General features: G+C 39.8%; 2 long non-coding RNA genes across 2 annotated transcripts; both read left to right on the top strand.

Moving 5' to 3' along the window:
* Positions 1-1,290: 1,290 nt before the first annotated feature.
* On the top strand, positions 1,291-5,619 carry LOC141545622 (uncharacterized). Its single transcript, XR_012483091.1, has 3 exons — positions 1,291-1,313; positions 4,258-4,365; positions 5,051-5,619. It is a non-coding gene; the product is annotated as an uncharacterized LOC141545622 (long non-coding RNA).
* A 1,792-nt stretch (positions 5,620-7,411) lies between these two features.
* On the top strand, positions 7,412-11,742 carry LOC141545621 (uncharacterized). Its single transcript, XR_012483090.1, has 3 exons — positions 7,412-7,437; positions 10,381-10,488; positions 11,174-11,742. It is a non-coding gene; the product is annotated as an uncharacterized LOC141545621 (long non-coding RNA).
* The last annotated feature ends 3,267 nt before the right edge of the window (positions 11,743-15,009 follow it).

Here is a 15,009-nt window from a genome sequence, read left to right as displayed (position 1 = left end):
AAGGGAGGTCCAACAGTGTTATCCACTGAACCAGCCAGCTGCCTATAATTTTAGAAAAAGTCTTCATCTATATGTAATTGAATTTAACAAGCATTTATGAAACCTCTAATATGAGCAAGTCATCTTTTTTCTGGGAACCAGCCATAGGATGAGGAAAAAGAAAATAGTTTCTGAACTAAAAGAATTTGCTTTTGTTTGTTTGTTTGCTTTTAAGTGTAGGCTCTCTATTTCCCAGATTATTTGTACTTCTAGTTTATATATAGGGCTAGTCAGCAACCAGGCCCTACCTTGATCTCCTATTAACACTGACTGCAGGAGGGAAGCTGCAGGTACATTATCTCTATGTAGATGCTTTACCTTCATGAACAGGTTAAATCCCGTTTTAAGTCGATCCCGAGGCTTAAGATGCGTTCAATATCGCCAGCATCTGGTTACAACTGGTTCAGTATCTCCTCTGCTTCAGCAGTGGCTTATAGGATGCCTGAAAAGGTAAAATGTTACAGCATAAGTGAAAGATATGTGTCCAATTGATCTACTAGAATAACCATCCACAAAATGCAATTTTGGGGGGGCGTGGGGGAAGAGGGGAAGAAAGAGAAGTCAACAATTTCCCAAGCCAGATAGAAAGCAACCATTTTAGCTTCTATAATATTGAAGAATAAAATATAATAGTTTAATACTGACGTGAAGGCAGTCTCAATCTATGATAGCAGCCCTTGGTATCATGCTGATGAGGGCCCAAATGGATCTCTCTCTCCAGTAATTTATTTACTGATTTACCTAACCCTCCATTGACTCCTTCATTATCTATGTATAATTTAAGGCAGCTATTCATTCTCTTCTGCCTATAAATCTCTTTTCTACCTATAAATCTCGTTTCTTCTCCTAAATCACTTTTTTAACTATATATATCTCTTTTCTACCTATGTATCGCTTTTTTCATATAAATCTCTTTTCTAACTATAAATCACTTTTTTTCCCTATAAATATCTTTTCTACCTATAAACTTTTCTACTATAAATCTATCTTTTCACTTATCTACCGATCATTATCTATTTAACTATGCATCAAGTGTATCTATTGAATCTATTTGTTTACCCTATCTATCCCATCTATCTATCAGCACTTATCTATGTATCTAGTCTATTAGTCTATTTGTCCACTCATCCATTCTTCTATTCACATACTACTCCCTTGGCTGTCAGGATCCAACTGGGTTGTTGGGGAGAGAACATCCCCTTTAAGTCAGAAAACCTTGGGTGTTCTCAGGCGTGTCACAATGGGCATGACACAATGAGGTCTCCATGGAGAAGGTAAGCAAAGCAAATGCTCATCAGATGAGGGTAGTGCTCACCTGGTATGTGGGTTTTTTTTCTTTTTAAAAATTGTTTGAGGAAAGCTTTTTATTTACAAAACATATGAAGGGGTAAGTTTTTAACACTGACCCTTGCAAAACCTTCTCTTCCAACTTTTCCCCTCCTTCCTTCCACCTCTTCCCCTAGATGACAGGGAAGATGACAGGGGATTCACATGTTAAATATATGAAAATATATGCTTAATCCAATGTATGTAAAAATATTTATACAATTATCTTGCTTATGCATAGATTGTCTTCCTAGTTCTTTTTGTTGACATCATTTTCCCCAATAGAATATAAACTTTGCGGGCAAGACCATTTTGTTTTTACCTTTATGTCTCCAGGGTCTAGTGAAATATACGACCCCTAGTAAGTATGTAATATATGTTTGCTCCTTGTTTAATTGAGCTTTGCTGATTGAGTAGTCTAAGGAAGATGGATGAGGTGGGCTACCAGATGAATGATATGGTCACAAAGGACACAGGGACCAGAAACTGGGGACATGAGTAGAAGCACCAGCGGGAAAGGGAGCCAAGCCCACATATTGCTCTTGGGATGGAGCCTAGGGTTTGGCTGCAAAGCAGAAGGAGCTAGGGCCACGGTTAAGACCCCAGACCGCTTCATCCGGTACCTTTCATCATGTAGAATTTGGAAAACACCCCATTGAACGCTGCAGATCTAGAATCCCCTTGTTAATTAGGCCAGGGTTGTCTGTACAAGACAAGATCTGTTTCAATCTCGCCTCTATTTTGCTGACCTGTTGCCTCAGTTTCTTTAACTGAGAGAGTGGATATTAGCACCTACCTCCCAGTGATGTTCAGGAGAGAATATGTGTAAAGTGCTTAGCACAGTGCTTGGTACATAGGAGTTTAATAAATGCTTGTTTCCTTAATAAATATTGGTAAATCGGAAGTGATTCGAAGTGGAAAAATGGCAGAGCTACCAAGGAAAAACTCCAACAGTTCTTGCCCTCAAGAAGGTGGTTTTCTGTAGATGAGACCCTCCATGCCCAAGCCCAGAAGTGGAAAGCCCAAGATGGAGGATGAGAAGGTGCTGTCAGAGAGCAATCCAGACCTCCTCCTCTTCCACCCCCTGGGAGGATTCCCAAGGCCAAGCTAAGGACTAGCTCTGGAAGCCGGCTTGACTGGCTTGTCCAGGGTCTTCTGGGGCCCTTCAGGCAATTAAGGCTGCATCCTGCTTGGGAGTTAGTTTGGTTTCATTTTCTTGCCAGAGCCTGTACATCAATTCCCAAGAGGTATTGTTCCAGCTTTATCAATCAGTGCAAACATCTTTTGTGGCTAACCTGACCTTTGCCACTATCTATGGAATCAAATCAGACGGGGTTTTCCCATCTCCAATCTTGCCGTCTCCAGAGCACCCATTTGCTTTTCTAGCACTCTTACTATCCCCCTTCTTCATCCAGGGGATTTAGGTTCCCAGCTTCTGAAGAAAGGTTAGATTTTCAGAAACAGAAGTTTGACATTTCAGTCATATAGATTATAATGAGCACAAGTCAGGCAGAAGAAACTTCAAAGGGGGAATGGGGGGCTCTAGCACAAGCCTGTGGGGACACCAATTATTTTCTGGCTCAGCCTTCCCCTAGAGCTGAGGGGAAGCACCTGGATGCAAATCTCTAAGCCAGTCCCTTGTCATTCTGAATTGCCCTTCTGGTGTAGAATGGCTGCTCTGCTCCTCCAGGAAGATCCAAAAGACTTCAGCAGGGCCAGTTCCGAGCTTCTCTGGAACTTCTCTGGCTAGAACACAACAGCCCTGCTGCTTGTTAACCCCCACTACCTCTTTGCTCCCAGATTTTCAGACGGTCCCCAGCCTCTGATGGCAAAGGGCCTGCTTACAGTTTTTTCACAATCTCAAAGAAGAACAAATCTGCCTCCCTCTCTTATTCCCAAACCCAGATAGGATAGCCAGCTTTACCCATCAGCAGTATGGGCTAGCTGCAAATAAGGGAAAAATGTTGTTTACCCAATAAGTTTGCCAACAAGTATTTCTTTAGGATTAACCAGCTGGCAAATATAATCATCAGATAGTAAAGAAGAAACTGGGAAATATCACTAATCATGTGGGAGCTGAAAGAATGACAACTTGAAACTTTTGGAAACAGAAAAAAAAACATTTTTTATTTTTAAAAACACATCAAACTCAGAAACATCATCTCTCCCCTTCCCCCCACCAGTACAATAAACTCCAAAGTATAGATATCAAAACTCCCCAACAATCAAACTCAGAAACATCCTCTCTCCCCTTCCCCCCACCAGTGCAATAAACTCCAAAGTATAGATCAAAACTCCCCAACAACAATCTAAATCCCGTTTCAAGTAGATTTCCAAAGACATGTTTTCAATATCGCCAGAATCTGGTCACTCTGGCGTCAGTATCTCCTTTGCTTCAGTATTGGCTTATAGGTTGCCTGAAAAGAAAAAATGTGAAAGCATAAGTGAAAGATATGTGTCCATTTGATATACTGGAAAAACCATCCACGAACTGCAATATTTGGGGGGGGGTTGTATGTATATTTTAATCCAGCTATTCATTCTCTTCTGCCTATAAATCTCTTTTCTACTTCTAAATCCCTTTTTTTAATCTAAATATCTCTTTTCTACCTATAAATGGCTTTTCTTCCTATAGAGCTGTTTGCTACCTATAAATCACTTTTCTTCCTATAAATCACTTTTCTACCTATAAACTTTTCTACTATAAATCTATCTTTTCACTTATCTATCCATCATTATCTTTTTAACTATGCATTAAGTGTATCTATTCAATCTATTTGTTTATCTTCTCTATCCCATTCATCCATCACCAGGAATCTATGTATCTAGTCTATCAGTCTATTAGTCCACTCATCCATTCTTCTATTCACATACTACTCCCTTTGCTGTCAGGATCCAACTGGGTTGTTGGGAAGAGAACATCACCTTGAAGTCAGAAAACTTTGGGTGTTCTCCGGCATGTCACAATGAGCATCACACAATGAGGTCTCCATGGCCAAGGTAAGCAAGTCAACTGCTCATCTGATGAGGATTGTGCTCAGGCTTTATGCGCAAGTCTTCTTTTAACAATATTTTTTAGGAAACCTCTTTATTTAGAAAACATATGGACTTCCGGACAAAGGAGTAGTGGCAGTAGTAGGACGTGGAGGCGTAGAAGAAGTAGGAGTAGTATGAGTAGTAACAGTAATAGGAAGAGGAATAAAAGTAGTGATAGAAGTAGTAAAAAGAGGAGTAATGATAAAAGTAATAGTAATGGTAGTAGTACTAATAATAATAGGAGTAGGAATAATAGTAGTAGAAGAAGTAGTAATAGCAACAGTAATAATGATAGGAATAGGAGTGACACTAGTAGGAGTAGGAGTAGGAGTAGCAGTAGCAGTAGGAGTAATAGTAATAGTAAAAGTAGTAGTAGAAATAATAGTAGTAGTGGTAGTAAAAGGAGTATTAATAGGAATAGGAGCAATGATAGTACTAGTAGCAGGAGGAAGAGATCTAGAAGGAATAATAACAATAATAAGAGTGGCAGTAATTGTAGTAGTTGGTGGAAGAGTAATAGTAGTAATCGTAGGAGTAATACTAATAGGAGTAGGAAGAGGAGTAATAGTAGAAATAGTAGTAAGAATAATAGGCGTAAGAGTACAAGTAATAATAGTAGTAGTAAGAGAATTATCTGACCTTTACACAGTGCTTCACCATCTCCCGAATTCTATAGATCATCTCCTCAAATGCTACCCCTAAGGCTCAGACCAAGTCTTGTGGGAACAGCCAGACTCTCCCATCCTTGGGCCAGGGAGATGCATGTCCTGTTATATCGGGTTCGGTACCTGTGTTCCAGGCTTCAGGGAAGAAACGAGATCTTTCAACATTTTGGCTTCTGATATTGTCACCCCACCAACCACAAAGAGGATCTGGAGTGGATGGTCACCGGGATGAGGGCGGCCCACCTCTAACAGTCACCACAACAAGGATGGGGTCAGCCCTCAGAAGGGAATGCCAGGTTAATGTTGCTACAAATGAACTATATAAAATCCAAGAGAAAATATATGACTCATTAATGATCAAATACAGATCTTACATTAGGACACAATGTTGCTAGATTTTCACTGTGGAATCACAATTTTAGAACTGGAAATGTAGTTTCCTAGTGGTCATGGAGCTCAACTATCTCATTTAACATGTGAGGAAACTGAGGCTCAGGGAGTTTAAAGTGATAATATAAAGTCATGAAAGTAAGAAATAAACAGCAGAGCAAAATACCACTTGTTTAATGTTACTTTATTACAGTGTCTTTCCCCTACCCCATCCCACCACTTTTTGTTTTTAAGAGTAAATATGTTTAGTTATAGGTTAGAAGATTGGAGTATGGAAATATACACACACATATATGGACACCCATACACCCATATATAATGAACACTTAGAGGTAACACGATAGTATTAACAGGATCTGTTTGAATCTTGTCTCTGCCACTTACAACTTGTATGCGCTTGAACAATATATTAACTATACTAAACCTCCTTGTGTCTCAGTGACTTTCTTTGTAAAATATGGAAGTAGAAACCCTGAAATATTGCTGCCAGCTCAAAATCCACGATGCTGTGACTCTACTTGAAAACAAATAGTTCTCAGAGCCTTATCCTCTGTGGAGCAAACATGATTGTATCATTCCCAATTTACAGAGGAGGAAATTGAGGCAAACACAGATTAAGTGACTTGCCCAGAGTCCTACAGCTGGTGTTTGAAATCAGTTGCTGATTCAAGGGAGGTCCAACAGTGTTATCCACTGAACCAGCCAGCTGCCTATAATTTTAGAAAAAGTCTTCATCTATATGTAATTGAATTTAACAAGCATTTATGAAACCTCTAATATGAGCAAGTCATCTTTTTTCTGGGAACCAGCCATAGGATGAGGAAAAAGAAAATAGTTTCCGAACTAAAAGAATTTGCTTTTGTTTGTTTGTTTGCTTTTAAGTGTAGGCTCTCTATTTCCCAGATTATTTGTACTTCTAGTTTACATATAGGGCTAGTCAGCAACCAGGCCCTACCTTGATCTCCTATTAACACTGACTGCAGGAGGGAAGCTGCAGGTACATTATCTCTATGTAGATGCTTTACCTTCATGAACAGGTTAAATCCCGTTTTAAGTCGATCCCGAGGCTTAAGATGCGTTCAATATCGCCAGCATCTGGTCACAACTGGTTCAGTATCTCCTCTGCTTCAGCAGTGGCTTATAGGATGCCTGAAAAGGTAAAATGTTACAGCATAAGTGAAAGATATGTGTCCAATTGATCTACTAGAATAACCATCCACAAAATGCAATTTTGGGGGGGCGTGGGGGAAGAGGGGAAGAAAGAGAAGTCAACAATTTCCCAAGCCAGATAGAAAGCAACCATTTTAGCTTCTATAATATTGAAGAATAAAATATAATAGTTTAATACTGACGTGAAGGCAGTCTCAATCTATGATAGCAGCCCTTGGTATCATGCTGATGAGGGCCCAAATGGATCTCTCTTTCCAGTAATTTATTTACTGATTTACCTAACCCTCCATTGACTCCTTCATTATCTATGTATAATTTAAGGCAGCTATTCATTCTCTTCTGCCTATACATCTCTTTTCTACCTATAAATCTCGTTTCTTCTCCTAAATCACTTTTTTAACTATATATATCTCTTTTCTACCTATGTATCGCTTTTTTCATATAAATCTCTTTTCTAACTATAAATCACTTTTTTTTCCTATAAATATCTTTTCTACCTATAAACTTTTCTACTATAAATCTATCTTTTCACTTATCTACCGATCATTATCTATTTAACTATGCATCAAGTGTATCTATTGAATCTATTTGTTTACCCTATCTATCCCATCTATCTATCAGCACTTATCTATGTATCTAGTCTATTAGTCTATTTGTCCACTCATCTATTCTTCTATTCACATACTACTCCCTTGGCTGTCAGGATCCAACTGGGTTGTTGGGGAGAGAACATCCCCTTTAAGTCAGAAAACCTTGGGTGTTCTCAGGCGTGTCACAATGGGCATGACACAATGAGGTCTCCATGGAGAAGGTAAGCAAAACAAATGCTCATCAGATGAGGGTAGTGCTCACCTGGTATGTGGGTTTTTTTTCTTTTTAAAAATTGTTTGAGGAAAGCTTTTTATTTACAAAACATATGAAGGGGTAAGTTTTTAACACTGACCCTTGCAAAACCTTCTCTTCCAACTTTTCCCCTCCTTCCTTCCACCTCTTCCCCTAGATGACAGGGAAGATGACAGGGGATTCACATGTTAAATATATGAAAATATATGCTTAATCCAATGTATGTAAAAATATTTATACAATTATCTTGCTTATGCATAGATTGTCTTCCTAGTTCTTTTTGTTGACATCATTTTCCCCAATAGAATATAAACTTTGCGGGCAAGACCATTTTGTTTTTACCTTTATGTCTCCAGGGTCTAGTGAAATATACGACCCCTAGTAAGTATGTAATATATGTTTGCTCCTTGTTTAATTGAGCTTTGCTGATTGAGTAGTCTAAGGAAGATGGATGAGGTGGGCTACCAGATGAATGATATGGTCACAAAGGACACAGGGACCAGAAACTGGGGACATGAGTAGAAGCACCAGCGGGAAAGGGAGCCAAGCCCACATATTGCTCTTGGGATGGAGCCTAGGGTTTGGCTGCAAAGCAGAAGGAGCTAGGGCCACGGTTAAGACCCCAGACCGCTTCATCCGGTACCTTTCATCATGTAGAATTTGGAAAACACCCCATTGAACGCTGCAGATCTAGAATCCCCTTGTTAATTAGGCCAGGGTTGTCTGTACAAGACAAGATCTGTTTCAATCTCGCCTCTATTTTGCTGACCTGTTGCCTCAGTTTCTTTAACTGAGAGAGTGGATATTAGCACCTACCTCCCAGTGATGTTCAGGAGAGAATATGTGTAAAGTGCTTAGCACAGTGCTTGGTACATAGGAGTTTAATAAATGCTTGTTTCCTTAATAAATATTGGTAAATCGGAAGTGATTCGAAGTGGAAAAATGGCAGAGCTACCAAGGAAAAACTCCAACAGTTCTTGCCCTCAAGAAGGTGGTTTTCTGTAGATGAGACCCTCCAAGCCCAAGCCCAGAAGTGGAAAGCCCAAGATGGAGGATGAGAAGGTGCTGTCAGAGAGCAATCCAGACCTCCTCCTCTTCCACCCCCTGGGAGGATTCCCAAGGCCAAGCTAAGGACTAGCTCTGGAAGCCGGCTTGACTGGCTTGTCCAGGGTCTTCTGGGGCCCTTCAGCCAATTAAGGCTGCATCCTGCTTGGGAGTTAGTTTGGTTTCATTTTCTTGCCAGAGCCTGTACATCAATTCCCAAGAGGTATTGTTCCAGCTTTATCAATCAGTGCAAACATCTTTTGTGGCTAACCTGACGTTTGCCACTATCTATGGAATCAAATCAGACGGGGTTTTCCCATCTCCAATCTTGCCGTCTCCAGAGCACCCATTTGCTTTTCTAGCACTCTTACTATCCCCCTTCTTCATCCAGGGGATTTAGGTTCCCAGCTTCTGAAGAAAGGTTAGATTTTCAGAAACCGAAGTTTGACATTTCAGTCATATAGATTATAATGAGCACAAGTCAGGCAGAAGAAACTTCAAAGGGGGAATGGGGGGCTCTAGCACAAGCCTGTGGGGACACCAATTATTTTCTGGCTCAGCCTTCCCCTAGAGCTGAGGGGAAGCACCTGGATGCAAATCTCTAAGCCAGTCCCTTGTCATTCTGAATTGCCCTTCTGGTGTAGAATGGCTGCTCTGCTCCTCCAGGAAGATCCAAAAGACTTCAGCAGGGCCAGTTCCGAGCTTCTCTGGAACTTCTCTGGCTAGAACACAACAGCCCTGCTGCTTGTTAACCCCCACTACCTCTTTGCTCCCAGATTTTCAGACGGTCCCCAGCCTCTGATGGCAAAGGGCCTGCTTACAGTTTTTTCACAATCTCAAAGAAGAACAAATCTGCCTCCCTCTCTTATTCCCAAACCCAGATAGGATAGCCAGCTTTACCCATCAGCAGTATGGGCTAGCTGCAAATAAGGGAAAAATGTTGTTTACCCAATAAGTTTGCCAACAAGTATTTCTTTAGGATTAACCAGCTGGCAAATATAATCATCAGATAGTAAAGAAGAAACTGGGAAATATCACTAATCATGTGGGAGCTGAAAGAATGACAACTTGAAACTTTTGGAAACAGAAAAAAAACATTTTTTATTTTTAAAAACACATCAAACTCAGAAACATCATCTCTCCCCTTCCCCCCACCAGTACAATAAACTCCAAAGTATAGATATCAAAACTCCCCAACAATCAAACTCAGAAACATCCTCTCTCCCCTTCCCCCCACCAGTGCAATAAACTCCAAAGTATAGATCAAAACTCCCCAACAACAATCTAAATCCCGTTTCAAGTAGATTTCCAAAGACATGTTTTCAATATCGCCAGAATCTGGTCACTCTGGCTTCAGTATCTCCTTTGCTTCAGTATTGGCTTATAGGTTGCCTGAAAAGAAAAAATGTGAAAGCATAAGTGAAAGATATGTGTCCATTTGATATACTGGAAAAACCATCCACGAACTGCAATATTTTGGGGGGGGTTGTATGTATATTTTAATCCAGCTATTCATTCTCTTCTGCCTATAAATCTCTTTTCTACTTCTAAATCCCTTTTTTTAATCTAAATATCTCTTTTCTACCTATAAATGGCTTTTCTTCCTATAGAGCTGTTTGCTACCTATAAATCACTTTTCTTCCTATAAATCACTTTTCTACCTATAAACTTTTCTACTATAAATCTATCTTTTCACTTATCTATCCATCATTATCTTTTTAACTATGCATTAAGTGTATCTATTCAATCTATTTGTTTATCTTCTCTATCCCATTCATCCATCACCAGGAATCTATGTATCTAGTCTATCAGTCTATTAGTCCAGTCATGCATTCTTCTATTCACATACTACTCCCTTTGCTGTCAGGATCCAACTGGGTTGTTGGGAAGAGAACATCACCTTGAAGTCAGAAAACTTTGGGTGTTCTCCGGCATGTCACAATGAGCATCACACAATGAGGTCTCCATGGCCAAGGTAAGCAAGTCAACTGCTCATCTGATGAGGATTGTGCTCAGGCTTTATGCGCAAGTCTTCTTTTAACAATATTTTTTAGGAAACCTCTTTATTTAGAAAACATATGGACTTCCGGACAAAGGAGTAGTGGCAGTAGTAGGAGGTGGAGGCGTAGAAGAAGTAGGAGTATTATGAGTAGTAACAGTAATAGGAAGAGGAATAAAAGTAGTGATAGAAGTAGTAAAAAGAGTAGTAATGATAAAAGTAATAGTAATGGTAGTAGTATTAATAATAATAGGAGTAGGAATAATAGTAGTAGAAGAAGTAGTAATAGCAACAGTAATAATGATAGGAATAGGAGTGACACTAGTAGGAGTAGGAGTAGGAGTAGCAGTACTAGTAGGAGTAATAGAAATAGTAAAAGTGGTAGTAGAAATAATAGTAGTAGTGGTAGTAAAAGGAGTATTAATAGTAATAGGAGCAATGATAGTACTAGTAGCAGGAGGAAGAGATCTAGAAGGAATAATAACAATAATAAGAGTGGCAGTAATTGTAGTAGTTGGTGGAAGAGTAATAGTAGTAATCGTAGGAGTAATACTAATAGGAGTAGGAAGAGGAGTAATAGTAGAAATAGTAGTAATAATAATAGGGGTAAGAGTACAAGTAATAATGGTAGTAGTAAGAGAATTATCTGACCTTTACACAGTGCTTCACCATCTCCCGAATTCTATAGATCATCTCCTCAAATGCTACCCCTAAGGCTCAGACCAAGTCTTGTGGGAACAGCCAGACTCTCCCATCCTTGGGCCAGGGAGATGCATGTCCTGTTATTTCGGGTTCGGTACCTGTGTTCCAGGCTTCAGGGAAGAAACGAGATCTTTCAACATTTTGGCTTCTGATATTGTCACCCCACCAACCACAAAGAGGATCTGGAGTGGATGGTCACCGGGATGAGGGCGGCCCACCTCTAACAGTCACCACAACAAGGATGGGGTCAGCCCTCAGAAGGGAATGCCAGGTTAATGTTGCTACAAATGAACTATATAAAATCCAAGAGAAAATATATGACTCATTAATGATCAAATACAGATCTTACATTAGGACACAATGTTGCTAGATTTTCACTGTGGAATCACAATTTTAGAACTGGAAATGTAGTTTCCTAGTGGTCATGGAGCTCAACTATCTCATTTAACATGTGAGGAAACTGAGGCTCAGGGAGTTTAAAGTGATAATATAAAGTCATGAAAGTAAGAAATAAACAGCAGAGCAAAATACCACTTGTTTAATGTTACTTTATTACAGTGTCTTTCCCCTACCCCATCCCACCACTTTTTTTTTTTTTTAAGAGTAAATATGTTTAGTTATAGGTTAGAAGATTGGAGTATGGAAATATACACACACATATATGGACACCCATACACCCATATATAATGAACACTTAGAGGTAACACGATAGTATTAACAGGATCTGTTTGAATCTTTTCTCTGCCACTTACAACTTGTATGCGCTTGAACAATATATTAACTATACTAAACCTCCTTGTGTCTCAGTGACTTTCTTTGTAAAATATGGAAGTAGAAACCCTGAAATATTGCTGCCAGCTCAAAATCCACGATGCTGTGACTCTACTTGAAAACAAATAGTTCTCAGAGGCTTATCCTCTGTGGAGCAAACATGATTGTATCATTCCCAATTTACAGAGGAGGAAATTGAGGCAAACACAGATTAAGTGACTTGCCCAGAGTCCTACAGCTGGTGTTTGAAATCAGTTGCTGATTCAAGGGAGGTCCAACAGTGTTATCCACTGAACCAGCCAGCTGCCTATAATTTTAGAAAAAGTCTTCATCTATATGTAATTGAATTTAACAAGCATTTATGAAACCTCTAATATGAGCAAGTCATCTTTTTTCTGGGAACCAGCCATAGGATGAGGAAAAAGAAAATAGTTTCCGAACTAAAAGAATTTGCTTTTGTTTGTTTGTTTGCTTTTAAGTGTAGGCTCTCTATTTCCCAGATTATTTGTACTTCTAGTTTATATATAGGGCTAGTCAGCAACCAGGCCCTACCTTGATCTCCTATTAACACTGACTGCAGGAGGGAAGCTGCAGGTACATTATCTCTATGTAGATGCTTTACCTTCATGAACAGGTTAAATCCCGTTTTAAGTCGATCCCGAGGCTTAAGATGCGTTCAATATCGCCAGCATCTGGTCACAACTGGTTCAGTATCTCCTCTGCTTCAGCAGTGGCTTATAGGATGCCTGAAAAGGTAAAATGTTACAGCATAAGTGAAAGATATGTGTCCAATTGATCTACTAGAATAACCATCCACAAAATGCAATTTTGGGGGGGCGTGGGGGAAGAGGGGAAGAAAGAGAAGTCAACAATTTCCCAAGCCAGATAGAAAGCAACCATTTTAGCTTCTATAATATTGAAGAATAAAATATAATAGTTTAATACTGACGTGAAGGCAGTCTCAATCTATGACAGCAGCCCTTGGTATCATGCTGATGAGGGCCCAAATGGATCTCTCTCTCCAGTAATTTATTTACTGATTTACCTAACCCTCCATTGACTCCTTCATTATCTATGTATAATTTAAGGCAGCTATTCATTCTCTTCTGCCTATAAATCTCTTTTCTACCTATAAATCTCGTTTCTTCTCCTAAATCACTTTTTTAACTATATATATCTCTTTTCTACCTATGTATCGCTTTTTTCATATAAATCTCTTTTCTAACTATAAATCACTTTTTTTCCTATAAATATCTTTGATAGCTATAAACTTTTCTACTATAAATCTATCTTTTCACTTATCTACCCATCATTATCTATTTAACTATGCATCAAGTGTATCTATTGAATCTATTTATTTACCCTATCTATCCCATCTATCTATCAGCACTTATCTATGTATCTAGTCTATTAGTCTATTTGTCCACTCATCTATTCTTCTATTCACATACTACTCCCTTGGCTGTCAGGATCCAACTGGGTTGTTGGGGAGAGAACATCCCCTTTAAGTCAGAAAACCTTGGGTGTTCTCAGGCGTGTCACAATGGGCATGACACAATGAGGTCTCCATGGAGAAGGTAAGCAAAGCAAATGCTCATCAGATGAGGGTAGTGCTCACTTGGTATTGTTAGGATTACTAGGTGAGAACTCACGTTGTCTGGACAGTGACAAGGTGAGAATTCAGGTTGTCTGGACAATTACAAGGTGAGAACTCAGGTTTACTTGATAGAAGGAGCAAACTCATTGGCTGAAGTGGTTCTTCCCTGAAGCCCTTGCATTATCCCACGCCCATTCTCTGGGAGGATAAAGGAGGCAACAGTGGGCCTGGAAAGTCAGTCTGCCTGGAGAAGGATAAGAGCTGCAGGTGATTCAGAGCCAGGATTCAAGGAGAAGACTCTGCACTACATCTGGCTTGATGCAGCTCTCTGCAGGAAGGGAAGTCACTTCTCTGGACAAGAGTTAACAGCAACTCCCTGGAGACAACAGTTCACTACAGGAAGAAGAATCTGTCTGAGAGATTTGAGTAGACACAGCAGATCTCTTCCCAGAGAGCGATCCAGCAGCTTCTGGAGACGACAGCACGCTACATTTGGCGTCCACACGTGGGGCAAGGACTTTTGCTTATCCTGACAAGAGGAGCTAGACCAGACCTTCGCAATTTGGCGCCCGAACAGGGACAGACACGGTCCTGATTCCAGTGGAAAAGCCTCCCATCCAGATCTCAGTCTCTCTGAGCCAGAACTGTGAGTAACGAGGAAACTTTGTTAAAGATTAAGTGAGCGTGCTAATAGATAAATAAGGAACTTAACTTGTTAAGGGCTAAACCAGGAATCTCTTATAGCTGAAATGGGGCAGATGTTAGCTATATTCAATCCCTGGACCTCAGCCGACTCATCCCCAGCCCCAGAAGCAACCTCAGCTCCACCCCCATTCAGGAGTGGTACTATAGAGAGTATAATCAAGATAATTGAGGAGCAGAGTTTACTTGTAACATGGGTACAGATTGCTAAACTCTTGGCTGCATTAAGACGCACATCCCCTTGGTTCTTAGAGGAAGAAAAGATAGATGTAGATAAATGGAAGCTAGTGGGATTTGAAATGAAAGAATTTTATGCAAAAAATGGGCCTCGTTCAATTTCTGCAGAAGTATTTTATATCTACAACATAGTTCAATTAACCTTAAACTATCAAGCAAGTTGTTGGAGAAGGAAAAGTTTTAAAAAGGAACAGAGTCGGAAGTGTGAGGAAAAAAGGAAAGATCAAGATCTTGCCTTAGAGCAAGAGGATTTAAATGAGGAATTATGGTATGATTCTCTTGAAGAAGCTTCAACCCTGCCTAGAGAACAGATTATTGGCAGGCCCACATCCACCCCACCTTCAGAGGTGGAGGAAGAAGGAGGGGAAGAGGCAGAAACACAAACAGAATTGCCTGTGAAGCAGCCTAAGCCTATGACAAGATTAGAAAAAGCATTGGTTAAAGCTAAGAGAGAAGGACAGGATATAAGTGATTTTATACATGCATAT

Source organism: Sminthopsis crassicaudata, chromosome 6, assembly GCF_048593235.1.
Source record: "Sminthopsis crassicaudata isolate SCR6 chromosome 6, ASM4859323v1, whole genome shotgun sequence".
NCBI classification, from domain to species: Eukaryota; Metazoa; Chordata; class Mammalia; order Dasyuromorphia; family Dasyuridae; genus Sminthopsis; species Sminthopsis crassicaudata.
The sequence above is the reverse complement of the archived record's forward strand: the minus strand, read 5'-3'. Positions and strand labels throughout refer to the sequence as shown.